The sequence below is a fragment of the Kogia breviceps genome, chromosome 2 (genome assembly GCF_026419965.1).
Source record: "Kogia breviceps isolate mKogBre1 chromosome 2, mKogBre1 haplotype 1, whole genome shotgun sequence".
Classification (NCBI taxonomy): Eukaryota; Metazoa; Chordata; class Mammalia; order Artiodactyla; family Physeteridae; genus Kogia; species Kogia breviceps.
Genome location: NC_081311.1, coordinates 120,576,088 through 120,602,418, shown reverse-complemented (window position 1 = coordinate 120,602,418; position 26,331 = coordinate 120,576,088). Strand labels below are relative to the sequence as shown.

Genomic DNA, 26,331 nt, shown 5'->3' with positions numbered 1-26,331 from the left:
ATTCTTTTTGAATTATGGTTTTCTCAGGATATATGCCCAGTAGTGGGATTGCTGGGTTGTATGGTAGTTCTATTTTTAGTATTCCAAGGAACCTCCTTACTGTGCTCCATAGTGGCTGTATGAATTTACATTCCCACCAACAGTGCAAGAGGGTTTCCTTTTCTCCACACCCTCTCCAGAATTTATTGTTTTTAGATTTTTTTTTTTTTTTTTGCAGTACGCGGGCCTCTCACTGCTGTTGCCTCTCCCGTTGCAGAGCACAGGCTCTGGACGCGCAGGCTCAGCGGCCATGGCCCACGGGCCCAGCCGCTCCGTGGCATGTGGGATCCTCCCAGACCGGGGCATGAACCCATGTCCCCTGCATCGGCAGGCGGACTGTCAACCACTGTGCCACCAGGGAAGCCCTGTTTTTAGATTTTTTGATGATGGCCATTCTGACTTGTGTGAGGTGATGCCTCACTGTAGTCTTGATTTGCATTTCTCTAATGATTAGTGATGTTGAGCATCCTTTCATGTGTTTGTTGGCAATCTGTATATCTTCTTTGCAGAAATGTCTATTTAGGTCTTCTGCCCATTTTTGGATTGGGTTGTTTGTTTTTTTGATACTGAGCTGCATGAGCTGCTTGTATATTTTGGAGATTAATCCTTTGTCAGTTGCTTCACTTGCAAATATTGTCTCCCATTCTGAGGGTGGTCTTTTCATCTTGTTTATGGTTTCCTTTACTGTGCAAAAGCTTTGAAGTTTCATTAGGTCCTATTTGTTTATTTTTGTTTTTATTTCCATTTCTCTAGGAGGTGGGTCAAAAAGGATCTTGCAGCCGCACAGCACAGGGAGATCAGCTCAGTGCTTTGTGATGACCTACAGGGGTGGGATAAGGGAGGGTGGGAGGGAGATGCAAGAGGGAAGAGATATGGGGACATATATATATGTATAACTGATTCACTTTGTTATAAAGCAGAAACTAACACACCGTTGTAATTATACTCCAATAAAGATGTTTAAAAAAAAAAAGGATCTTGCTGTGATTTATGTCATAGTGTTCTGCCTACGTTTTCCTCTAAGAGTTTTATAGTGTCTGGCCTTACATTTAGGTCTTTAATCCATTTTGAGTTTATTTTTGTGTATGGTGTTAGGGAGTGTTCTAATTTCATACTTCTACATGTACCTGTCCAGTTTCCCCAGCATCACTTATTGAAGAGGCTGTCTTTTCTCCACTGTATATTCTTGCCTCCTTTATCAACGATAAGGTGACCATATGTGCATGGGTTTATCTCTGGGCTTTCTACCCTGTTCCATTGATCTATATTTCTGTTTTTGTGCCAATACCATACTGTCTTGATTACTGTAGCTTTGTAGTACAGTCTGAAGACAGGGAGCCTGATTCCTCCAGCTCCGTTTTTCTCAACATTGCTTTGGCTATTTGGGGTCTTTTGTGTTTCCATACACACTGTGAAATTTTTTGTTCTAATTCTGTGAAAAATGCCAGTGATAGTTTGATAGGGATTCCAATGAATCTGTATATTGCTTTGGGTAGTACAGTCATTTGCACAATGCTGATTCTTCCAATCCAAGAACATGACATATCTCTCCATCTGTTGGTATCATCTTTAATTTCTTTCATCATTGTCTTATGGTTTTCTGCATACAGGTCTTTTGTCTCCTTAGGTAGGTTTATTCCTAGGTATTTTATTCTTTTTGTTGCAGTGGTAAATGAGTGTTTCCTTAATTTCTCTTTCAGATTTTTTGTCATTAGTGTATAGGAATGCAAGAGGTTTCTGTGCATTAATTTTGTATCCTGCTACTTTATCAAATTCATTTATTAGCTCTAGTAGTTTTCTGGTAGCATCTTTAGGATTCTCTATGTATAGTATCATGTCATCTGCAAACAGTGACAGTTTACTTCTTCGTTTATGATTTGGATCCCTTTTATTTCTTTCTTCTCTCATTGCTGTGGCTAAAAATTCCAAAACTATGTTGAGTAATAGCGGTGAGAGTGGGCAACCTTGTCTTGTTCCTGATCTTAGTGGAAATGGTTTCAGTTTTTCACTGTTGAGAACGATATTGGCTGTGGGTTTGTCATATATGGCCTTTATTATGTTGAGGGAAGTTCCCTCTATGCCTGCTTCCTGGAGGGTTTTTATCATAAATGGGTGTTGAATTTTGTTGAAAGCTTTCTCTGTATCTATTGAGATGATCATATGGTTTTTCTCCTTCAGTTTCTTAATATGGTTTATCACACTGATTGATTTGCATATATTGAAGAATCCTTGCATTCCTGGGATAAACCCCATTTGACCATGATATATTGTCCTTTTAATGTGCTCTTGGATTCTGTTGGCTAGTATTTTGTTGAGGATTTTTGCATCTATGTTCATCAGTGATATTGGCCTGTAGTTTTCTTTCTTTGTGACATCTTTGTCTGGTTTTGGTATCAGGGTGATGGTGGCCTCATAGAATGAGTTTGGGAGTGTTCCTCCCTCTGCTATCTTTTGGAAGAGTTTGAGAAGGATAGGTGTTAGCTCTTCTCTAAATGTTTGATAGAATTTGCCTGTGAAGCCATCTGGTCCTGGGCTTTTGTTTGTTGGAAGGTTTTTAATCACAGTCTCAATTTCAGTGCTTGTGACTGGTCTGCTTATATTTTATATTTCTTCCTGGTTCAGTCTCAGAAGGTTGTGCTTTTCTAAGAATTTGTCCATTTTTTTCCCGGTTTTCCATTTTATTGGCATACAGTTGCTTGTAGTGATCTCTCATGATCCTTTGTTTTTCTGCAGTGCCAGTTGTTACTTCTCCTTTTTCATTTCTAATTCTATGGATTTGAGTGTTCTCTCTTTTTTTCTTGATGAGTCTGGCTAATGGTTTATCAATTTTGTTTATTTTCTCAAAGAACCAGCTTTTAGTTTTAATGATCTTTGCTATTGTTTCCTTCATTTCTTTTTCATTTATTTCTGATCTGATCTTTATGATTTCTTTCCTTCTGCTAACTTTGGGGGTTTTTTGTTCTTTCTCTAATTGCTTTAGGTATAAGGTTAAGTTGTTTATTTGAGATGTTTCTTGTTTCTTGAGGTAGGATTGTATTACTGTAAAGTTCCCTCTTAGAACTGCTTTTGCTTCATCCTGTAGGTTTTGGATTGTTCTGCTGTCATTGTCACTTATTTCTAGGTAATTTTTGATTTCCTCTTTCATTTCTTCAGTGATCTCTTGGTTATTTAGTAGTGTACTGTTTAGCCTCCATGTGTGTGTATTTTTTACAGATTTTTTTTCCTGTAATTGATATCTAATCTCATAGCTTTGTGGTCAGAAAAGATACTTGATACAATTTCAATTTTCTTAAATTTACCAAGGCTTGATTTGTGACCCAAGATACGATGTATCCTGGTGAATGTTCCATGAGCACTCAAGAAGAAAGTGTATTCTGTTGTTTTTGGATGGAATGTCCTATAGACATTAATTAAGTCCATCTTGTTTAATGTATCATTTAAAGCTTGTGTTTCCTTATCCAAGTAATATTTTTTAATAGATGAGCCTCAACTGTAAACATTCTAGTAGGATGCGGATGCTGCAGAATTCTGTCTTTATTTATGCCATTTAACATTTTTATCAACTACTTGAATGAAGATAAGATTTCCTATGAAACGTACTGAGGGCATGGAGCCAAGAAAGACAGCTACTATGATTCATAACAGAAAAAAAGACTTGACAGATTATAGCATCAAGCTGAAATCTACAGGATGCTAAATATAAAGTTATATATTTTGGTTCAGATTTTCAACAGCACAGGCACCCAATTACCCAAACCTTACTAGACAGAAAGTATTTTATATGAATTTTATAGTAATTTAAAGCACCATGTCATCTATATATACATACATACAGACACAATTTTATATATATATATATATATATATATATATATATATATATACACCTTTCTGCTGCCTAAAGAAGCTAGCACAACGGAGCCTCATCTTTAGATCACAACATCTGGGTCAAGCAAAATTCCTCTTCATGAGTCTCAATCACCTTTGGAACACAACAACCACTTCTAATTAGGAGGCCTGCAGAACCAGATATCCAGGATGGCGAGAGGTCTATAAATTCTGCCTAAATTATAGTATTTGAGAGAGCTACACTTGTTTGCCCAGAGAAATGAAAACTTTGGTGGAGGGAGGGGGAGACTGAGAGTTAAACCTTGACTAATAACTTTCAAATCGTTGGAGAGAAGAAAGTTACTTCAGAAGATGACTTCATAAAAGATGCAGGTAGACCCATTTGGGGTCAAGTTTTGAAATGCCTGACAAGGGAATGGGCTGCCTAAGAGTGAGGAGCACGCTGCCAATGGAATTATTCAAGTAGAGGATGGAGGAGCAGCCATCAATGGCGATGCTGTCGAATGCACTTCTGTACTTGGAGATCAGGATCTTTAAGGGAAAAAACCCCCAACACCATTTCAGTTCTACGGTCTTCATTAAAGCTGATGGTGAAAGGACCAGAGGGGCAAAAGACAGACATCTCAGATCACTGAGTTGCACCACTGAACTTGACACAATCTCATACTGCATCAACTCGGCTGACAATCACCTGAGAATAGCTTTGTCCTGCTAAATGCACACAGGTGTCCGAGTAGCTTTTGTGGCTCATGATGACTGGGCTGAGTGAGTGTCCTGCTGTTGACACCTTAATAGAAAGAGGCATATGGAAAATGAGGCAGAAATGAGCAAAAAAAAGACAAAGAGCAGAAAAAAAACTGAGCCTATGTGAGCTCTAAAGCAGGAAGCTGGGGGTGAAGACATACAATTCAGAATGGAGAGGGGTAATCACAATGCTGTGGGTTCATCAGTTTTTATTGTGGATCCTGGGAAAGAAACCACAGAGAAAATCTCAGTAGTATTTTCCTCCTAAGCCAGCACAACCACTTCTTCACCGCCAAAGGTTCCAATGTTCCCACAGTGGAGAACGGCACTGAAAAAAAAAAATCTCTTCTTATTCAAAACCTCTCCCTGCCATCCATGTGTCCCTGCAAACACGTGGCCTTCAGTCCCCCTCTCCCTATTCCCCTGCACCTCACACCACATACAACAGCAACAACAGGCTGGGGATATAGGACCCCCCAAAAAAAAACAACCCTCAGACTGAAAAAAAAAAAAATCTTTACATAAAGAAGGAGAAAAACAGAATTCCTATCCCTGCATTATAAAAACTGAAAGGTAAGGGGAATTTTATAGACCCAGAAAGTGATGAAATGAAGAGAAAGACATCAAGTCTACCCAAAAGGTGATAAAATATTTTATTTGTTTTTTAGTTGTGAAAAGAAAGTAAACCATTGAAATGACTGTCCGAAGGGCTCTAGGATAAGGACACTGAATAGGGCTTGGCTATAAATGTTGGAGAGGGTAACAAAATAGTTGCTTTTGTTTCCTCAGCATTTGTCTGGGCTGAGCCCTCCTATTTCAACACAGGAATCATGAGCAATGGTAAAAGCCAACCCACCATGGGGCCTGCATTAATGCCTTCCTTGCAGGCCCGTCCAAGAGTCCCAGAGCAGCTGCTCCCCACCTGCACCCAGGTTTCTATCCAACGCTGACCCTACAGGACATGCCATCCAACCACTGGGGCTTCAGGATCATAATGTGTCTTATTTCCATGGTTACTAATTCATATATACCTGCTTATAAAACAGGCAATTTTTTTTTCAGTCCTTATTCTTCTCAGTCCTAGGAATTTAAGACGAAGAAGGCAAGGTTCCTGCACCAAGCAGCTCAGTCTACAGTCTAAAGGGCCTTGGGTTAATTCTCATGTTGTTTAGTGATATATTTCAAGTGCCTGAAGATAGAGAAAGGTGACAGAATCGCTGTTGTAAAAGCAACTGCTGATTTTATTTAAACCCAGGAAGGATGTTCAGAATCTGTGAAAGAGGTAGGATTTACAACTAACCCACGAACTTGCATCCAGCATTTGCCTTTTTCTTTTCTACGTGTCAAGCTCTCCCATGAACATGTGATATCTCAACTAAGTCTTAAAAGACAGCTCCCCCTCAAAACTAAGTTTCTCTAGGTCTGTGATGAACATAAACGTTAAGAACTTGGAAATAAACTGAACTTTGCAATGAAATGGAACTAAACACACGTGCCAATCAATATTGATCTCTACAATTACGCGTACATCCAAACTGGACCCGAGACAATTTAGTCTCAGATTTGTCATCCAAATCATATACAATAGGACCCAAGAATTGTACTGAGGACAGTGGCATGACAAGGGACAGGTAGTAAAATGGAAACCAGTTTCCTTTCAGTGTACCTATGTCTCTTAGCACCATCACAAGGACAAGGCCTTCAAGGGGCTTTACTAAGATCCCCACTGAATACTCTGTGGTCAACCTGCAGCACTTCTGAGAAGGTACAGGCTCGAGGTGCTCCCAAATCACCATTCATTTTCATAGCCGTACCTTTGCCCTTTAGATCATCACCAGGTAGGCTGGAGGGTCTGGTTGCTCATACGATCATTCTACGCTGACCACTAAGATGGCCACTTAGACCATACCAGGCAACACAATTCCTCAAATAGACACATAGCTGAAGACCTGAACCTATACAGTATTTTTCCAGAATGAGCCATGGCTCCGTGTCCAAGGCATGTTTCCGTAATTCATATTACTAAACAGGTACCTTGGCCTTAGAGTCCACGGCCTGAAGATTCTTATTTGGTTGAAACCAACAGGAGCCAGCCAGGATGACTCAGGGGGAATGGTAATGATGGAATGAGTAATTCCTCTCTTGAAGTCACCAGTTAGGATAAAAGCAGTTGTTGATTACCTGACCGGACAGGTTTCTCAGGCTGGCTGAGAACAGAACAAATAAATCAATGTCACTTTTCTCCCTAACATCTTAAAACTCTATATTTAAAGCCTGTATTTCAGCTCACGATTCAAGGAAAGCTGTCCAGAGAACTATCCATTAGGCCTCTGGTGATCACAGGGATGGAGGAGACAGGGGAGCAACGGCAGTAAGAACATTTGTAACCTTAGTGGAGAGAAATCCTATAGGAACGCTACCTGGTTCTCTGCTTGTGGTCACTGCCTTGGCTATTTGGGGAATCCTGTATACAAAACTAATCCAATGTCTTATTCTAATAGGGTAAACACATGCGGACAAGTCAAGGCAAAAGCCTCTAACATGACAGTTCATTTTAAAGACTGGAAAACTGAAAACCTTTCCCTTTCAGAGTTATAACCAATCTCAGAAGAAAATCCATGAATGCATTAGGGATTCTCATTCCCTAATTAATCTGAATCTCCCCACTATTTTCCATATTGCTTTACTCGAATTTACCCTTTTGGGGGAGATACGTTAAAATACGGTTTACTTGAAACTAGTAGACAAATAAGCACAGTATAGTGAATAAAGACAACAATACTGTATTATAATCATCAAACTTGCTAAGAGACTAGATCTTAATTATTCCAACCACTAAAAAGGGTTGATAATTTTGTGATATGATAGAGATGCTATAGCTACAATGGCAATCATGTTACAATATATAAATGTATCAAATCAGCATGTTGTACACCTTAAATTTACAGTTATATGTCAAATATATTTCAATTAAAATTCTGAAATATAGTTTAATTACAACTGAGGGTGCTACTAAAAATATATAGAAAATAATTTAATAGATGGCCAAGTAACCACCTACATTACTGCCTCATATTAGAGTTCTGTTGGATAAAAGCCAAATAGGTTTATGCCATATGTGATTTTGGCAACAATCTGACTGGATACATTGCTGAGGCTCCAAAGTAAACTTAAGTGAAAAGGCTCAACCACGCACTTGATCAAAGTATACCTGAAGTTTAAATGCAAAAGGGAAGCTACGCCTCTGTGATCAGAGTGTGTGCTTCAGGTGACATCACCGTCCAAACACACTTATTCACCATCCACCTAGTGGCACTAATCAGGGTGGTTAGCACAGATCTGCCATCCCAGAGTAACCAGCTTTGCCCTTTGTATCCTAGCGCGGATCCACATTCAGCTAACGGGAGAAACACAGCTATTAAGTAGACAGGACTCAATGTTCCCAGGTTAAATATGGAAAGCGACTGTGGCGAGAACAGAATCGTGCATGGGTTTGTCGTGTGCAGACCCAGAGGAAGTTTCCATCTCTATTATAGAAAGACTTCCTGATGATGAAATTTCAAGAGCCACTTAAGGTTAAATTTGAAATGCTGTCCTTTGGTTGGATTACTGATAACCACCTTTCAAGAAAGAGCCACTGAGGATGGTAAGAAAGTTGCTAAAGAGCCCCGAGATCCTCGGGTGTGTAAATATGCATCCTAACTACTTAGAAACTGCCTTTCCCAGCTCAGCTTTCCTGCCAAGAGCCAGCCTAGAGCAAAGTTGTTGTTGTTTTTTTTTTTTTTAACTCCCTTTCTGTGTTTACTGTTGAGCAATCATCTTCACTGCTAGGAAAAAAAAAAAAAAAGGAGAGGCTTACACAAACTTTCAGGGGTTACCTTCCTACAACACTGGTCATAAAACCAACCAGAAAGGGGAATGATGAAACCTAGCAATCCTAGGGTGAGTCAAAACTGCAGTAAATTCAAGGAAATACCACGCCTGAAGTGTCTTCTATGGGTATAAGGTGAATAACCAGCCCTTCTGGAGGATGAGGACTTCTGCGTGCACTCAAGAGCACTGCGATGGACCCTGGTTTGCTAAGCACACTGTCTCGTCCTGCTCATCACTGTGCCAGGAGGCCCAGCTGCCTCTCACCTGCCTCCCCTCACACACATGCTCACATCCTTCTCCTGGGTACCGCCAGTCCCCCAAATAGGCAACGTCAGCAAGAGCCAAAGGTATCCAATGTTACTCCACCCAGCCCACCGACAAAGGTGCAGGCTTTGGTAGTCCAGACTGACCAGACAGGAGGGAGCTAAAGGAATACGGCTCTGTTGGACAGATCCACCCAGGAAGCAATTAGGTTTATAGTCAGGAAAGAACAGCCCCAAGGCCTCAGAAACAAAAGCAGCTTCCTGCCTGTGTTCTGTTCTCTCATTCCATGTGGTGTCTTAAAGGTAGGCTGAGCCATTTGGCTGCAATCTCTGACAGTCAAGTACTGTTTGGAGAATCTCTCCTGTAGAGACCTGCCTGTCAGGGTTTCATTTCTGTGCTAGGGCATCAACTGTCTCAGCTAATTTGAATAACAAAAAAGGGATGTAAGCATCCAAAAGGGAAAAATACTTAAAGCAAAACAGGATTATAAGCTCTCCAAGATTAGCTGAAGGAAAAGATTATAAAGGTAACAGAGGTTCCACTACTATGGGGAAGGCATCCCTAGGATTTTGAACTTGACAATCAAGGAGTTCTTGGGGTGGGAAGGTGAGAGGTGCTGGAAGAGGAGGGGCAGCCAGCAGCGCAGGTCTCCCCAGTCCGATCCCATGTCCTTCCCGCTCTGGTGGGCTGTGCACATCCAGATTGCCTAGCTTCCCACTCAGATTCTACTCGAGTCCATTAGGGTGAACATGCAGGTTTTCATGTATGCAGAAGACGTAGCAAATACCTCTCAGGAGTGGGAACAGTCACTGATGCTAACCTGAGTCAATGTAGGAGGACCAGGAGGACATCAGAAGGAGGAAGCTGGTTGTGGAGTCAAGAGACAGCAATGGGATTTGATGAAGGGGAGATGCTAGAAGGCTGAAATGACTGCTCTTAAGTCTTAGACTGGTGGTCTTGCCCCCATTCTAGTGCTCAACGCAAAGTAAGAAATGACCACTTTGAGACTCAGGTCTGATCCTGGCTCTAAAACCTGCCCCACACCTACACCTCTCACACAGAGGAGAGGCTGCAGGCACATTACTAAGATATGGGTGCTGTGGACCACTTAATCCATGGCTGAGAGGATGGTCTTAGAAATTCAGCAAAATGTGTCATTCTCCTTACATAAACCACCTGGTACCCCCTGGAGATGGACAAATACTGTATTAAAAAAGGTTGTTAACCCACCCTCTCCCTGAGGTAGTCCTTAAACAAAAAGCTAAATAAACACAATGTTCTTTTCTTTGGAGCTGAGGCTTTCTGATGACCTGAATCTAAGAACAAGAGGCTATCCAAAAAGCTAACAAGGACATTATTAAATATTCTCATTCTTTAATCACTTTCCCAGCAACAGAGCAGAGTGACGCCATGACCAGACACCCCACACATACACACCCAGGAGAATTACTCTCTGTTCCATGGGGTCTAGTGTCTGTATTATCTCCAATTAGGGTCTCCTACAATGTGACTAGACCCATTTCTGGCCAGATGGGTAAACCCAGAAAGACTTAGTGTCCCTCTCCAAATAGCCAATCCCCCTGTCTCCAGAAAAACTACATGGTCCAAGAAAGAACTCTAATAGTCAGGAAGGTTTAGTTTCCATTAACCTGAGAGGTACTGTAGAGCCAAACCACCTGGGGTACAATCCCAGTTCTACCACTTAGTAGCCTTATGACACTGGGGGAAGTTAACTTCACTGTGCCTCAGTTTTCTTGCCTATAAAATGGGGATAAAGTAATACCCACTCTTAAGATTCCCTAATGACCAAATGTGTTACAATATGTAAAGGACTTAAAACAGTGCTTGGCATATAGTAATAACAATACTAATGTTTGCTGTTATTATCATTATCTTTGTTATACTCTTGGTAAGTTACAGAAGACCTCTGTTTTCCAGATTTCTCACCTCTCAGATGGACTGATGACACCATCCCTACTCCAGGATGATTTAAAGTCAAATAAAATAGTTTTAATTTCAGAATGCTTTCATATCAAAATTCAGAGCCTAGATAAAATTTAAATGGCCATGAATTCTTTGCAGCTATTCCCACTAAGGAGTAGAGTCTATTTTCAACACGTTCCCCTTGACTCTGGGCTGGCCCTATGACTTTCTTTGACCAAAAGAATGTACAGCTTCAGTGCTTACCCTCTTACCAGACACTTCTGTCATGCGAAGGAGCCTGAGCTAGCCTGCTGGAGGATGAGACCACATGACAGAGATGAATCATCCCAGCTGAGGCCCCCATATCAACCCCCTCCTGGCACCAGCTGAGTATGTGGCATGAGTGACCCCAGGGGAGACTAGCAGACCCGCCACCCAGCTGAGCCCAGCCCAACTTGCTGGCCCGCAGAATCATGAGCAAATAAAATGGTTGTTGTTTTAAGCCACTGAGTTTGGGGTGGTTTATTACTACGCAATAGATGAGAGATACAAAGGCCTAAACAAATGAGGCTTTCTTATCAATGACATTTCAAACACAAACAGACACATGAAGACATGCCACTTGTCTATTTGCCAGCAGATTTACCAACCACCACATGGTGCTTCCAAGCTCTCATCCCACCCACGTGAGGCCAGTGAGGCCACTGCAGTCAGCACATTAGCTTGGGAAAAGCTAAGGCCAATTAATGATCATATCTGGGGAGATGAAGGCAAGCTTTCTGCACCAAGGTAGATACCAAATTAGGTCTTTTCATGGAGGGTGGTAGGAACTCAAACTCTTGTTCCTTTTAGTCTGTGATAGAATACAGGGCCAGAAATGGCAAGATTTGGCTTCCTTGGAAGCAGCTTTATTCCAGGAGTCTTGGCTATTGTATGATGATGTGGATAGATGCCTTCAAGGCATGAGCAAACCAATTCAAGGTTAGTATCATCAGGTGAGAATCAGGGGGGGGCCCATCAGAACAAACCATGTAATCCCCATGGGTCCAGACATGCGGCTCTAAGGAAAGCAGGAAGCCCCAAATGCCCTTATTTTTCCTGCTGATCAAAATGAGAGAATGATTACATTCTAGGCTGTGATTTTGCTGTGATCTAAACAAAAATCTACCTCACCCTACAATACAAGGGAAAAAATACCTCACCCTACAATACAGGGGAAAAAATACAAAGTCCCACAAGTCATTGTTCTTTCTTCTGTAACATGAGGGAAGCATTGATAATCAACTTTGTAGGGAAATTGTTCTGAAAGACGCTCTGAGAGACTCTGTAAGCTGAAGTCCCTATTTATTACAAATAAACCATCACATCTAAATGAAACAATCTTACTCATTAATCTGATAACGTAAGTCAGCCATTGGGCTAAAGATTCTTTTTTTTTTTTTTCCCCATTGCGGAGCACAGGCTCCGGACGCGCAGGCTCAGTCGCCATGGCTCACGGGCCCAGCCGCTCCGTGGCATGTGGGATCCTCCCAGACCGGGGCACGAACCCGTGTCCCCTGCATCGGCAGGCGGATTCTCAACCGCTGCGCCACCAGGGAAGCCCCTGGGCTAAAGATTCTTTTTTTTTTTTTGCTGTATGCGGGCCTCTCACTGCTGTGGCCTCTCCCGTTGCGGAGCACAGGCTCCGGACGCGCAGGCCCAGCGGCCATGGCTCACGGGCCTAGGTGCTCCGCGGCATGTGGGATCCTCCCGGACCAGGGCACGAACCCGTGACCCCTGCATCGGCAGGCGGACTCTCAACCACTGCGCCACCAGGGAAGCCCTAAAGATTCTTAAACGAAGACTAATAGCATTTGTACGAACATATATTCATTTGCTCAACCTCTATTTGTTGAGCACAGACTTTGTACTATTCTTTGGGTGTGTAGGCCTGGGGAAAAAGTTGGCAGAGTTGGGGCACAGAAGTGGGAATGGCAAGAATTAAACTGAAGTAGCTAAGGCACTTCACCTTCCAAGAGCCCACAGGTCTGGTCATCTCGAAAAACAAAATTTCCTGCTTGAAGCAACTCAGCATAACCCAGCTAAGCCCTACCAGAATTGCTGCAGCAATTGGAACTGACTGGGTTATAAATCAAGAGCGTTCAGAAAACTCCTGATTTTGTGCAGTTACAGCGCTGACTAGATGTAAGTGGTCCACAGATGAAGAGGCTGAGATGAAGTAATTTACCCAAAGGACTTGCAGCTAGTTTCAATGCAGAGCCTAATCTGGGTGTCTTGAGCTATAGGCCAGCAGGACTCCTGCCAAACCCCATAGAGACCCCTTTCAAGATACAAGATATTTACAATGTGAGGGGGCATAGACACCCCACAATTCGAGCCCTACTGTCAGCAGACAGAAATGAGCTATCAATATGGTGAGGAGTGGCCTGCGCCTGTCACATGGGAGCAACTCAAAGAAACAACTTCCTGTGGCATAGACTTAAGAGCCCTCTAACCATATGCACTTAATAGAGGGCTCAGCAGCCATTAAAATACTCTTATGAGAACAAAGGCACAAGAAAATACTTATGTTAAACTTAAAATTCAAAACTTAAATACAGAATAACTATGTGAACAAACTATTCACAAGAGGAAAAGCCATAGCAAAACACACTAACGTGTTTGTGACTATAGAGTGGGGATCTTTTAAAACTGGGTGGTTTTTTATTTCAAATTTTATTTTATTTACCTTTTTTTAAATAGAGCAGGTTCTTATTAGTTATCTATTTTATACATAGTAATGTATATATGTCAATCCCAATCTCCCAATTCATCAAAACTGGGTGATTTTTATTCCTCATTCTTTCTGCTGTTCCCTATAGGCTGAATATTCTTTAACCATCTTGAACTATTTATATATTTTTGAATGTTTTGGCTACCTCAGTGCAGAAGACACAACATGTCAACAGTAGGTGGAGGTCAGAGGGCAAAGGGTAGGTGAGCAGGGGCAAAGGGTAGGTGAGCAGGGGCAAGTGTGAAAGTCGAAAGGAGTGCCGGCCACAACACCTGCACGCGGGTCAAAGCTGCAGCGAGGCTGGACCCCGTTCTGTGCTGTCCGGAAGGTTACATCCTGTTCTGCCACTTTGGGGCTTGGCTGTCTAACTTTGGGCCACTTATCTCTTTAAACCCCAGTTTCCTCAACTGTAAAAAGTAGATGTTAATAGGACCTTCCTCATAGGAATACTGTGCAGATGGAGAGAATGCAAATCAAATGCTTAGCCTAGGGCCTGGTAGAAAGTAGGAGCCAACAAATGTTAGCTGTCGTGATGGTAGTGATAGAGATAGTTAATATTAGAGTTATTTTTTATTTCCATTATAATCATTATTATGATTATCACGATCATTATTATAATGTTCCTAACACTGTGTGGAACCTGTGACTGAAAAGAAATTAAGTTTTCTAAGTTTTCTTGCTTTGGGAGATAACCCAAGAGTCTCTGTTTGTCTCATTGCTGGACCATCACTTGTCTGATCTCCATATTCTTCAGATTAATAGCAGACCCTTAAGTTTAAGTAACAGCTTGCACACCACCCAATATGCCCTGGGGGAAACAGTGATGATGATATGCAGATTCCTACTTGTCTTCTTGGACTTAATTAGGGTAGTACAATGTCATTCTTTTAAAAAGGCAAGGAGTAAAGCATCTTAGTAGATATTCAACAGAATTTTGCTTTGTACTTGAAACATATAATTATCATTAACAAACATGAGCACTAAAAATTCAATATGCTCTTTAGACAAGAAACAGGAAGGTACACATGGCCCTGGCCCATCAGTTCACAATCTCAGACAACTCCCTTTGGAGGCTGCCTCCCTCACCCATCGGATGCAAGGTGGGAAGTCTGGTTGCAAAGCAAAGGGCCTCTGGGCTGGGAGCTGACAGCCCAACCAGGCAGATGACTACTTAGCAGGCTAGGCTCAGGTCCCTGAAGCCTCAAGAAAAGAGTCCTTGGCCTTGGCAGCCTGACCTCAGAAAACCAGATGTCAGATTCAGCTTTTTCCACTAAGAAAATGGAGACAGGCCTAACAATCAATACTGATTGGCCTGTGTATTAAGCACCACACCTAAAACCAAAAGGGCCAAATGAATGAGATAAAGAACAATCATCAGTAAAACACACAACTTTAAACACGCTCACATGGATGCTGCCACCTTTTCTTGGTTGGGGAAACACTCTCATCCTGTTTTGGATCAGGAAATATCTTCTAATCCTGAACATATAAATGTCGTATAATTACAAATGCTCGAGAATAGTAAGCGAGTACCCTTAGTATGTAGAGTTAGCAACGTATTTCACTTGATGTGAACTCTTTTGAGCATTGCTTCTACCCCCCACATGTTCCCACCCCCATCCCTGGGATAGTTACTCTGGAATGTTCTCTTTTAATTGACCAAATTAGTCCATCATGTGGGAAGCAGAGAAGTCTCACCACTAACTGTTCCCTAGGCATGGGCACTCCCTCCTTGGGTTCATCAGAAATATAATTAACTTAAGCCAAAACCAGGCTTCTGAATCCCAGGACAGCAGTGAGAAGCAAAGGATTAGGATGGAAAAGAAAACCTGGCAAACTGCTGAGGAGATGGACAAAGACAGAGGCCCAAGATGTTCAGGAGTCCATGAGGATCCTGACCTAACCCAGTGCTCCCAAACAAGAAGCCGACGGTTGTCCATAATCACTTGATTCTTACCTTAAGAGAGCAAGCGAGGTTGTCAGGCTCCTCTCTCCAACAGTGAAGAGGTCTGCACCCAAACAAAGAAACCAGCCTCCCAAAGATAAAGAGATAATAAGATCCACCCCTGAGGATGAGTTACATTCCTGAACAACTGGAATGTTTCCTAACAAAAGGCAGGTCCCCGGATGTTTGAAGACTTTTCAGAATAGAATAGCAGCAATATAATCAATGGAACAATATCAAACGCGTGAAAGCCCTGGAATCAAGTTAGGTGGGGCTGTTAAAGTTACAGAGAGGGTGAGCTAAGGTTTTACTCACACACACCTGGGCCCTGGCTAATTGGAAATGGTAATAATTGGTGAAATCATACACTTCATCAGGTCCCTCCACAAAAACGGCTGTTTACCAAGGAGCTAGCAGAACTCCGTATAACACCGACACGTATCAGGGTATGTTGGCAGGTCAGAGCATTCACACATCCATACACAATGAAGACTCTATGCCATTTAACCAATGCTGCTTTGGAAGAAAGCCCTGGCAGCTGATGAAATAATGACATGAGACTTGAACCTAGATGAGGAGATGGGAGGGAGTCAGAATATTTTTCTACATGCACTCAAATAAGCGAGTATAAAAGACAAATAACAATTATGCCAAATTTTAAGGAAATTCTAATATATATTTATATCCCTATCTATGATGATTAATTTTATGTGTTTAACCAACTTGGCTGGGCTATGATGTCAAACACCAGTCTCCATATTGCTGTGAAGGTATTTTTTTAGCTATGATTAACATTTAAATGAGGGAGATCAGCCAAGATGGCTGAGTAGAAAGACACTGAACTCACCTCCTCTTGCAAGCACACCAAAATCACAACTATCTGCAGAACAACCTCAATGAAAAAAATCAGAACCTATCAGAAAAGATCTTCTACAACTAAAGAAACAAAGAAGGAATCATAAGGAGATGGGTAAGGAGGTGAAACAGGAGGGAAGGGGGCAGGGCACAACCTTTGAAAGAATGACATAGCCCAAGGACATGACATAAACGGATTAGAACCAAATGGGTGCAAGATGATGGACAAATCACTTCCACTAGACCTTGAGCCTCAGTATAAGCTCATTGTAACACATCAGCAAGCTAAATGACACACCCACAGGTGCCATAACAATTCTAAGGCTGACCATAAGGATCAAAAAGTGGGCAGTGGCCCAACTCCTGGAAATCCCTGCCCCTTCCCTAAATAGCTGGAATACTGCTCCCACTCATTAGCCTATAAAATTACCCACCACTATAAAAACTGACAACCCCATACTCAGGTGCCTTTTCTCACCTTCTGAGATGGACCACACTCTGTCTGTGGAGTGTGTTTCTCTCTAAACAAATCCACTTCTTACCTATCACTTTATCTCTCACTGAATTCTTTCTGCGATGAGACATCAAGAACCTGAGCTTCATTAAGTCCTGAAACCAGGTGTGTGATCTCAGTTGGGAGACTGTGGGGTTTGGCCAGGTTCAAGTCCCAGATGAGTGGGTTCAAGTCCCAGCTGCATGGGTTTGAGTCCCAATCAGGGTTTTGGCCAGGTTTGAGTCCTGGCCATGTGGGTTCAAGTCCCAATCTGGGTTTAGGCTGGGTTCAAGTTCTGGCACATGGGTTCAAGTCCCAATCTGAGGTGTACGGTTTCACTTCTACCATATGGACACTGGTGCTGGTGGGCACCATTTTGGAATCCTCCTTATAGCTTATTATTCCCAGGACCCAGCCCTCCCTGACTCAACAGCCTCTAGGCACCAGTGCTGGGATGCATCAGGCCAAGCAACTAACTGGGTGGGGATGCAGAACCACCCATCAGCAGGCAGGCTGCCTTAAGACTCCCTGAGCCCACAGCTGTCTCTGGACACAGCCCTGACCACCAGAGGGCCCAGGACCCAGCTCCACCCACCAGTGAGCAGGCACCAGCCCCAGAATCCACTGGGCCCTGGCCCCACTCTCCAGGAAGCTGGCTCTAGCCTCTGGACCAGCCTCATCCACCAGGGGGCAGACACCAAATGGAAGAAAACACAATCCCACAGCCTGCAGACTCAGCGTGTCCACCAGTAGGCCAGACCCTGCCGTGGGACCAGACGGGCCATGGCCCTGCCCACTAGCAGGCCATAACAAGCTTCAGAACACTCTGGACTCTGTATGCAACTGTGTCAGGAACTGCACCCCCCTCCCACCCCACCAGCAATCTGACACCAGCTCTGGGATCCCTGGCTCTGCAACCAGATTCCAGAACCTGGCTCTACCAGCCAGTAGTCTAGCACTAAACCCAGGACCGGGCTTCACCCAACAGTGGGCAAGCAATAGCACCAGAGTCTTCTGGACCTTGACTTCGCCCACCAGTAAGCCAGCAGCAGCCCCAGGGTCCCCCCAACCCCCAGTTCCACAGTCATCTGCCTCATGACCTAGTCCAGCCAACCAGAAGCCAACAGCCTCTGCACAAGGCAGGGCATGGCAAGTTTCTGGGCTGAGGGCCAACCAAGCCTACCAGACTGCCCACACAGTCAGCCCACTACAACAGAAGAACTCATGCAGCCCTCATAGGGGGAACTCCTAGAGCATACAGCTTGGGTGACAAGAGTGGAGTATGCTTCTGGGATGCATAGGACATCTACAAAAGGCCACTTCTTCAAGGTCAGGAAACATAACTAACCTAAGAAATATATAAAAATACAAACAGCAACTTAGGCAAAATAAGGTGACAGAGGAACATGCTCCAGATGAGGGAACAAGATAAAGCCCCAGAAGAAGAGCTAAGTGAAGTGGAGACAGGCAAACAACCCAAGCACGAGTTCAGGGTAGTGATTGTAAAGATGATCAAAGAACTCCGGAGAAGAATGGATGCACAGAGTGAGAAGTTAGAAATCTTAAACAAAGAGATAGAAAATATAAAGAACCACCAGAGATGAAGAATACAATAACAAATGAAAAATACACTAGAAGCAATCAACAGTAGACTAAATGATGCAGAGGAATGGATCAGTGAGCTGAAAGGCAGAGTAGTGGAAATCTCTGAGACTGAACAGACAAAAGAATGAAAAGAAATGAGGACCATTTAAGAAACTATTAGGACAACATCAAGCACACTGATATTTGCGTTACAGGGGTCCCAGAAGAAGAGAGAGAGAAAGGGGCTGAGAACATATCTGAAGACATAATAGCTGAAAACTTCCCTAACTTGGGAAAGGAAACAGTCACCCAAGTGCAGAAAGCACAGAGAGTCCCATACAGGATTAACCCAAAGAGGAACACACTAAGACATACTGTAATTAAAATGGCAAAAATTAAAGAAAAAGAGAGAATATTAAAAGCAGCAAGGGAAAAGCAACAAGTTACAAGGGAACACCTATAACACTATCAGCTGACTTCTCAGCAGAAACTCTATAGGCCAGAAGGGACTAGGATGATATATTTAAAGTGATGAAAGGGAAAAACCTATAACTAAGAATACTCTACACAGCAAGACTCTCAACCAGATTTGGTGGAGAGATCAAAAGCTTTACAGACAAGTAAAAGATTAGAGTTCAGCACCACCAAACCATATTTACAAGAAATGTTGAAGGACCTTCTGTAAGTGAAAAAGAAAAGGCCACAACTAGAAACATGAAAATTACAAAATGAAAAAGCTCATCAGGTTAAGGTAAACATACAGTAAAGGTAGAAAATCATCCACACTAGTAAAATCATCAAAGCTAGTAGGGAGGTTAAAAGACAAAAGTAGTAAAATCATCTATAACCAAAATAACCAGTGAAAGCATATGCAAAACAATTAGATGTAAAATATTCGATAAAAAACAGTAATCATTAGGGAAGGAGAGTACAAACTCAGGGTTTTTAAAATGCATTTGAAATCAAGAGATCAATAACTCACAACAATCACATATATATATAGACTGCTATATAAAAACCTCATAGTAACCACATCCCCAAAATCTGTAATAGGTGCACATACAAAAAGAAAAAAGGAATCCAAACTTAACACTAAAGATAGTCATAAAATCAAAAGAGAATAAAAGAAGAAGGAAAGGGGAAAAAAAGACCTACGGAAACAAATCCAAAACAATTAACAAAATGGCAATAAAAACACACATATCAATAATTACCTTAAATGTAATTGGGCTAATTACTCCAACCAAAAGACACAGACTGGCTGAATGGATACAAAAACAAGACTCATATATATGCTGCCTACAAGAGACTCAATTCAGAGTTAACAACATATACAGACACAAAGTAAGAGGATGGAAAAAGATATTCCACGCAAATGGAAATCAAAAGAAAGCTCAGGTAGCAAGACTTATATCAGACAAAATAGACTTTAAAATAAAGACTGTTACAAGAGACAAAAAAGGACACTACATAATGACCAAGGGATCAATCCAAGAAGAAGATCTAACAATTTTAAATATATAAGTACACAACATAAAAGCACCTAAATACATAAAGCAAATATTAAGGGAATAAATGGAGAAACCAACAGTAACACAATAATAGTAGGGGTCTTTAACACTCCACTTACATCAATGGACAGATCACCCAGACAGGGAAAAAAAAAAAAAAAAAAACAAAAAACTGGCCTGAAACAACACATTATACCAATAGATTTAATAGATATATAGAGCATTCTATCCAAAAGCAGTACAATACGCATTCTTTTCAGAAGCAGATTGAATATTCTCCAGGATAGATCACATGTTAGGCCACAAAACAAGCTTTGGTAATTTTAAGAAAACTGAAATCATATCAAGCATCTTTTCTGACCAAAATGCTATGAGGCTAGAAAGCATCCTCAAGAAAAAAAAACTACAAAAAATACAAGGCCAAAAAGGCTAAACAATATGCTACTAAGCAACCCATGGATCATGGAAGAAATCAAAGAGGAAATCAAAAAATAATTACAGACAAATGAAAATAAAAACAAGATGATCCAAAACCTATGGGATGCAGCAAAAGCAGTTCTAAGAGGGAAGTTTATAACGATAGAAGCTTACCTCAGGAAACAAGAAAAATCTCAAATAAATAACCTAACCCTACAGCTAAAGCAACTACAGAAAGAAGAACAAGCAAAACCCAAAGTTAGTTAGTAGCAGGAAAGAAATCATAAGGAGCAGAGCAGAAAGATAGACAAAAAAAGAAAAAAGGAAGAAAGGATCAGTGAAACTAAAACATGGTTCTTTGAAAAGATAAACAAAATTGATAAATCTTTAGCCAGACTCATCAAGAATAAGAGAGTGGCCAAATCAATAAAATCAGAAATGAAAAAGGAGAAGTTACAACTGACACCACAGAAATACAAAGTATCATAAGAGACTACTATGAATAACTACATGCCAATAAAATGGAAAATCTAGAAGAAATGAACAAATTCTTAAAAAGGTATAATCTCCCACGACTGAACCAGGAATAAATAGAAAATATGAACAGATGAATTGCCATTAATGAAATTGAGTCAGTAATTTTAAAACTCCCAACAAACATAAGTCCAGGATTAGATGGCTTCACAGGCAAATTCTACCAGACATTTAGAGAAGAGTTAATGCTCACCCTTCTGAAACTATTCCAAAAAATTGCAGAGGGAGGAACACTCCCAAACCCTTTCTATGAGACCACCATCACCATGATACTGAAACCAGACAAAGATACCACAAAAAAGGAAAATTACAGGTCAAAATCACTGAACACAGATGCAAAAAATCCTCAATAGAATACTAGCAAACCAAATCCAATAATATATTTAAAGGATCATACACCATGATCAAGTGGGATTTATGCCAGGGATGCAAGGATTATTTCAATATCTGCAAATCAACATGATACACATTAACAAACTAAAGAATAAAAACCATGTGATCATCTCAAAAGATGGAGAAAAAGCTTTTGAAAAAATTCAACATCGATTTATGGTTAAAAAAAAAAACCCTCCAGGAAGTGGGCATAGAGGGAACATAGTTCAACATAATAAAGCCCATATAGGACAACTCACAGGTAACATCATACACAATGATGAAAAGCTGAAAGCATTCCCTCTAAGGTTAGGAACAAGACAAGGATGCCCATGCTGGCCACTTTTATTCAACACAGAATTGGAAGTCCTAGCCACAGCAATCAGAGAAGAAAAAGAACTAAAAGGAATCCAAATTGCAAAGGAAGAGGTAAAACTGTCACAACTTGCAGATGACATGATACTATATGTAGAAAATCCTATAGACGTCACCAGAAAACCACTAGAGCTCATCAATGAATTCAGTAAAGTTGCAGGATACAAAATTAACATACAGAAATCTGGTGCATTTCTATACACTAACAACTAAGATCAGAAAGAGAAATTAAGGAAACAATCCCATTTACCACTGCATCCAAAAAAAAAAAAAAAAAATACCTAGGAATAAACCTACCTAAGGAGGCAAAAGACCTGTAATCCAAAAACTATAAGACATTGATAAAAGAAATTGAAGACCACACAAACAGATGGAAAGATATACCATGTTCTTGGGTTGGAAGAATTAATATCATTCAAATGACCACATTACCCAAGGCAATCTACAGATTCAATGCAATCCCTATCAAAATACCAATGGCATTTTTCACAGAATGAGAACAATAATTTTAAATCTGTATGGAAACATAAAAGACCCCGAATAGCCAAAACTATCTGGAGCAAGAAGAACAGAGCTGGAGGAATCATGCTCCATGACTTCACCCATACTACAAAGATACAGTAATCAAAACAGTATGGTACTGACAAAAAAACCAGACACATAGATTGATGAAACAGAAAAGAGAGAGCAGAAATAAACCCAGGCACTTGTGGTCAATTAATCTACAACAAAGGAGGCAAGAACATAGAGTTGAAAAAAGACAGTCTCTTCAGTAAGTGGTGCTGGGAACTGGACAGCATTCTCCAACACCATATACAAAAATAAACTTAAAATGGATCAAACACCTAAATGTAAGACCAGAAACCATAAAAATCCTAGAGGAAAACATAGGCAGAACAGTTTTTGACATAAATTGTAACAGTATTTTTTGGATCTGTCTCCTAAAGGAAATAAAAGCAAAGATAAACAAATGGTACCTAATTAAAATCTTTTACACAGAAAAGGAAACCACTGACCAAATGAAAAGACAACCTACTGAATGGGAGGCAATATTTGCAAATGATATGACTGGTAAAGGGTTAATATCAAAAATATATAAACAGCTAATATAACTCAACATCAAAAAACTAACAACCTGATTTAAAAATCGTCAGAAGAACCGAATAGACATTTTCCCAAAGAGGACATGGAGAAGGCCAACAGGCACTTGAAAAGATGCTCAACATCGCTAAGCATTGGGGGAAATGCAAATCAAAACCACAGTGAGCTATCACCTCATGCCTGTCAGAATGACTCGTCAAAAAGAACACAAGTAACAAATGTTGGTGAGGATACGGAAAAAAGAGAACCCTCCTGTACTGTTCATAGGAGTGTAAACTGGTGCAGCCACTGTGGAAAACAGTATACAAGCTAATCAAAAAACTTAAAATAAAACTACCATATGACCCACCAATTCTACTCCTGGGTATATATCCAATAAAAACCAAAACAATGGGCTTCCCTGGTGGCGCAGTGATTGACAGTCCGCCTGCCGATGCAGGGGAGACGGGTTGGTGCCCCGGTCTGGGAAGATCCCACATGTCACAGAGAGGCTGGGCCCGTGAGCCATGGCCGCTGAGCCTGTGCATCCGGAGCCTGTGCTCCACAACGGGAGAGGCCACAGCAGTGAGAGGCCCACATAACCCCCACCCCCAAAAAAAAAAAAACAATAATTCAAAAAGACACACGCACCACAATGTTCATTGCAGCATTATTTACAATTGCCAGGATATGGAATCAACCTAAGTGTCCATCAACAGATGGACAGATAAAGAAGATGTGGTATGCACACACATGCGTGCAGGCGCGCACACACACACACAACACAATACTACTCAGCCATAAAAAAGAATAAAAATTTGCCATTTCCAACAACATGGATAACTTGGAGGGTATTATACTAAGTGAAATAAGTCAGACAGAGAAAGACAAATACTTTATGACATCATTTATTTGGAATCTAAAACAAACTAGTGAGTACAACAAAAAGAAACAGACTCACGGATATAGAGAACTAGTTGCTATCAGTGAGAAGAAGTAGGGAGGGGCAAGATAGGGGTAGGAAATTAAGAGGTATAAACTATTATGTATAAAATAAGCTACAAGGATAGACTGTACCACACAGGGAATATAGCCAATATTTTATAGTAACTATAAATGGAGTATAACCTTTAAAAATTGTGACTCACTATATTGTACACCTGTAACTTACATAATATTGTACATAGCCTATACTTTAATCAAAATTAAATCAGTGGACTTTTAGCAAAGCAGATTACCTCTCATAATGTGGGAGGGCCTCATCCAATCAGTTGAGGCCTTAAGAGAAAAGCCTTAGGTCCCGCAAGGAAGAAGGGATTCTGCCTCTAGACAGCCTGTGGACTCAAGACTGTGACATCAACTCTTCCCTGGGTCTTCAGTCTGCTGGCCTGTCCTGCAGATTTTGGGCTTGCCAGTCTCCACAGTCATGTGAGTCAATTCTTTAAAAACCAATCAATCAATCAATATGTCTCTCTCTTTTCTTCTCTGCACACACACCCTCCTAATGGTCACTGTTCTCTGCAGAACCCCAAGACACCATCTAATGTCAACAAAGGATGAAATGACTTATAAAATATGTTCACTATGTTAAGAAGATAACATAAAAAGAGGCTTGAAGAGCATGAGGAAGTTAGTCCACAGAAACATATTTTTGTAAAGTATTAAACTATTACTTGGTGTGGTTCATATATTAGGTTCTGAACATCCTAGTGGCCAAAGCAAAGAAGAAAAGAGGTACAAGATAATCACATTGATTCTAAGGAAAAATACAGTGTACATACCTCCAGAGTGTTAGTTTTTCTTATCATTGAGGAATTTCTCCCAAGGTGTTAACCTTCCCTTCCTTGGGTAAATTCTTATAAAGTATCTTTTATCATCCACACTGGGGGGCTGGGGAAGCAAAGTAATCAATTAATAGTGCCTCTAGGTATATACAGTAGGGGTCTCCTTTAATGCTTCCTGTTGCATCCCTCAATGCAAGAGAGGAGAACAAAGCACAATTCACCGGACTGACATGGCAAAGCCAAAAAGGAGTCCAAGCAGACAGCAATCTGATCATCTGTCTTGAGCTAAGGAGAAAAACTAGAATTGCTGGAGGAGTTAATGGACTCCATATCCTCTGAGATAGTTCCCAGAAATAATATGAATTCTCACAACAAAAAGCTGGATGGGAACTGGGCTACAACTGTCTGAGGCTGTGGTCTCTGCCAAGAGCCTGGAGTAAAGGTTTTCTCTATTGCTGATTAAGGGCAGAACCACAGCAAAACCCTCCTCAGACAGGTTTATAAGCTCAGGTAATATATCTCTGCCTCCATCTTCACATGCTCTTCCCCTTGCGTCTCTGTGTCAAATCTCCCTCTCCTTTCTCTTACAAGACCACCAGTCATTGGATCTAAGGCCCACTCTAAACCCAAGATGAACTCATCCCTAGATCCTTAATTACATTTACAAAGACCCTATTTCCAAATAACGTCACGTTCACAGGCAGTAGGGATTAGGACTTAAATATATCTAGTTTGGGAGATACTATTCAATCTACTACAATGTCCAAAACCAGACACGTCATCTTTACCACAAAACCTCATCCTCTTCCCAATGCTCTTCTTATTAATGGAACCACTTCCTGGTCAGGGTTCAGGCTAAATTCCTTGAGTCATCTTCAAGGACTCTCCCCCACCTGCTCCCCAATACCAATCCATAATCCACAGTCAGAAAGTATAGCAAATCAATTCTACCCTACAAAACTGCTCACGCCTGACCTCTCTCTTCCATGCCTGCTGCCTGACACCCCCCCCGCACCCCGATCCCAGCTTGAATCACCTGTCTTGGACCAGATTGTTACTTCTTCCTACCTGCTCTGCCAGCTCCTTTTACTGACCAAGCCAGTTGTTGCTGCCTTAAACAAAGCCTGATCATGCCACAACCCTGCCAACAAACTTTCAGTGGCATCTAACCAAATGAAGCCCCATCTCTTTATAGCCTAGCATCTGGGTCCACTAGAATGAGTCCCAAACCCTTCTTCCAGCCTTATTTTCTACTGTTCCCCTCCATTTGGTTCAGGCTTTGGTCAAAGTAAATTACTGACTATTCTTAAAAAAGCCTCTGAGACTTGAGGTCCCTCTGCCTGGGATTTATCCATCACTTCAACAAGCTTCTATCCTGACTATGTCTCCTTGTTAATATCTTACACAGAACAGCCCAGCTCAAAAGACAACTTATCCATAAGTCTTTGTCCAACTTCACCAACCACACTGGATTCCCTCTTCTTTTAAAATATCACAGCCTGCCAGACAGATACGGCATCCTTGTCCTCTCCTCCACTTGGAGACTTAAACACATGATATAAACTTCATGAGAGAATCTGAATGGAACTCTGCTTTACTCACATACCTCTCCCCCATAATTTAGCACAATACCTTAAATAAACATGTGCTCAGAAACGTATGATCAATAAAAGATATATTGAGTAAGTGAATAACACAGCCCTTGCCTTCAAGCAGTTTACATTTGAGGACAGGGGAGGATGGGATAGGACAAAGGTGAATAACAATGACCCATATTATAAGTACCATAAAAGTATAAATGAAATCCTGTAGGAAGCACAGAAAAAGCTTTTGAAAAGGGGGAAAGTTTCTTAGAGAAGGTAGAACTTAAAACAGATCTTGAAGGACAGACAGTATTTTGATGAGCAAAAGGTTGG

At 41.2% G+C, this 26,331-nt stretch overlaps 1 protein-coding gene and 1 long non-coding RNA gene across 8 annotated transcripts in view; one reads left to right on the top strand and one right to left on the bottom strand.

Moving 5' to 3' along the window:
- Positions 1–26,331, bottom strand: part of LYPD6B (LY6/PLAUR domain containing 6B) — a 229,735-nt gene that overhangs the window by 53,125 nt on the left and 150,279 nt on the right. The window lies entirely within an intron of this gene.
- LOC136793595 (uncharacterized) overlaps positions 1–26,331 on the top strand; it is a 221,856-nt gene that overhangs the window by 152,371 nt on the left and 43,154 nt on the right. The window lies entirely within an intron of this gene.